Source organism: Oncorhynchus keta, chromosome 4 (genome assembly GCF_023373465.1).
Source record: "Oncorhynchus keta strain PuntledgeMale-10-30-2019 chromosome 4, Oket_V2, whole genome shotgun sequence".
Taxonomy (NCBI): domain Eukaryota; kingdom Metazoa; phylum Chordata; class Actinopteri; order Salmoniformes; family Salmonidae; genus Oncorhynchus; species Oncorhynchus keta.
Genome location: NC_068424.1, coordinates 57,998,475 through 58,001,487, shown reverse-complemented (window position 1 = coordinate 58,001,487; position 3,013 = coordinate 57,998,475).

Genomic DNA, 3,013 nt, shown 5'->3' with positions numbered 1-3,013 from the left:
TTTAGCGGTGCGGAGCGCCTCCGTGATACAGAGAAGAGCAGTCTCAGTTGAATGACTAGTCTTGAAACCTGACTGATTTGGATCAAGAAGGTCATTCTGAGAGAGATAGCGGGAGAGCTGGCCAAGGACGGCACGTTCAAGAGTTTTGGAGAGAAAAGAAAGAAGGGATACTGGTCTGTAGTTGTTGACATCGGAAGGAATCGAGTGTAGGTTTTTTCAGAAGGGGTGCAACTCTCGCTCTCTTGAAGACGGAAGGGACGTAGCCAGCGGTCAGGGATGAGTTGATGAGCGAGGTGAGGTAAGGGAGAAGGTCTCCGGAAATGGTCTGGAGAAGAGAGGAGGGGATAGGGTCGAGCGGGCAGGTTGTTGGGCGGCCGGCCGTCACAAGACGCGAGATTTCATCTGGAGAGAGGGGAGAAAGAGGTCAGAGCACCGGGTAGGGCAGTGTGAGCAGAACCAGCGGTGTCGCTTTGACTTAGCAAACGAGGATCGGATGTCGTCGACCTTCTTTTCAAAAATGGTTGACGAAGTCATCTGCAGAGAGGGAGGAGGGGGGGATCCAATGAACCATTGCATTACTGTTCAAAGTGTTGTGTCAAGTCTGTCCCCCCAAATGTGCCTAACTGATTTATTGTTACATTTTCAGGTACATAACTGTGCACTCTCCTCAGACAATAGCATGGCATTATTTCAATGTAATAGCTACTGTAAATTGGACAGTGCAGTTAGATTAACATGAATTTAAGCCTTCTGCCCATATCAGATATGTCTATCTCTTGGGAAATGTTCTTGTTACTTACAATGTCATGCTAATCACATTAACGCACGTTAGCTCAACCATCCCGCGGAGAGACACAGATCCCGTAGAGGTTTAAAAAAACAACTTTTTTTGTGTTGAAGTGGTGTGGGCGTATAACGATCATAACAAATATGTATGCCAGTAGACATCCTCTATGAGGAAATAGCAATCATTTTTTAAACAGTCTGTTTGAGATACAAGTTTGAGATGGGGTGATTTAAGTGTTTGTATTTTTCCTCCAATGTATGCTTTGGTCACATACGTGTATAGGGCAAGTCAACAACATTATTTGGGTATGAGTTAACAGAATATGAACTTTTAAAAGTGAGATTTGTTTTATTCTTCATGAGGCTTAATGAGCCATGCTTCCCTAATTAGCTATGCCTTAACATGTGTCAGTATCAATTCCACTGTTGATCAATGGGGTGGAGGCAAGCCATTTCATGTTCCTTGAGGCAAAAGTGTCAGACAAGCACTTAGTGGAAATCCCTAGGTATAATCAGTGAGACCCTTAGGGCTGACAACACAGACAAGACAAACAGACCCATAGCGTGAATGGTTAACAAAGGAGGCAAGGCAGCGATTGTGGATAAGGTCCAGAACAGGTGCCTACATGTGACTGACAAAACCTATTCCTTGGTTGCTAACGAGCAAACCCAATACAATGTCCTTCTTGTGGCAAATTGGCCACACTTTTATCCTGTTGTTCCCGTTAGTACCTGTCTGTTATTGACCATGTCATTGACCATATGTAAAATACTGGAAGATGTAATTGTGAAGCAGTATTATGAGTACACACCAATGTTCCTGTGAAGAAAGCCTTACAGGGTAAGTGTTGACCGATTCCGGTAAAGCTATCATTTACAATTCCAGGAAAATTGTACAGGCAAGGTTGGAATTCATCTGCAGTATGTCATCAAGGTTTTTGCCAGATACTTGATTTTTTAAAGTGAAACAGACACATTACTGCGTGTATAACGATCATGTAATTGGACGCCCTGGATATAGGTAATTAGCGAAGCAACTTGACTATGCGCGCATGCTGCTGCTGTTTTGAATGTAGGTTTGGACCGTGGAGAGTTGTGTTGGAAATGGCACCACCTGGATAATGAGATGCGGAGAGGCATGTGCTGGTATCTAAGCCCGAAGGCTTATCTGCCAGCTGTACCGCATCAGGAGGACACTGTAGAGCGACCACTGTAGTCCACACGGAGCACTGTCTTAGGTCTGACTGTTCTCCTTTTTAACTTGGACTCCAATGTCAAAGTATAGCCTACGTCTAGCCATTTCCCTGCTGGGTTGTTATGCATATCAATTAGACAAAAGGGGTTTAGGTTTGCACTTTGATTGCTTTGACATCCCATTCTACAACGCTGTAGAACATTGCTATTTATCATTGGTGCAATGTAACACAGCTCTAACATAGTCATTGCTATCAGAGTAGATGGTTCAACAAGGAAGAAAGGAGCCGTCATTGTGAACAACAGACCTGCAGTGGTGATGATGGAAAGGCAGCAAAGACCTGTGGGCAGGCTAAAGGTCCTTCATCCTTCAGCTTCATAGTTAGATGACCAGACGCAGGTGTGAGGTTTAGCATTTTCTTTGGATATCCCATTAGCTGTTGAAGAAGCAGCAGCTATTTTTTCCCGGGGTCTTGTAGAGATCAAGGTCATGCTACTCCCTGTTATCACAATCTACATAAAACATGATCTAATGTCCGTATCGGTAACACTTTACATGAAGATGTTTGTGTACCGGTGTAATTATTTCCGTAACAACATTATCTTAACTGTCAACATGTTGTTACTAGAGTGATTACTCCATTACTACACAGGTATAAGAGCACCAGTCACTGGAGTGTTTTGGGACAAATGTTAGGCAAGCAAGATTGTGTGATAAGGACACTGAAAGTAGTAAAACAAAGTGATGTTACTCACATTGGCACAATTACCAGCAATTCATTCCTGAGGTGATAATCATCAGTCATTATTCATGCTTGGTTTGTAAAAATATCCCTCATACACTATCACTATGCCTGGCACATGACAAACTGATAATGCCTGAACGTTCCTTTAGTCATTTAAAGTCTAAAGATAGGTTAGATACAGGCAGCTGCTCCACTTGAAATGTTCCAGGGACAGATTTATTTTGTTTCTATATATTGTGCATATTGTCTCTAAATCAGCTTCCGCGTCCAGGGTAATATTCTGTGTG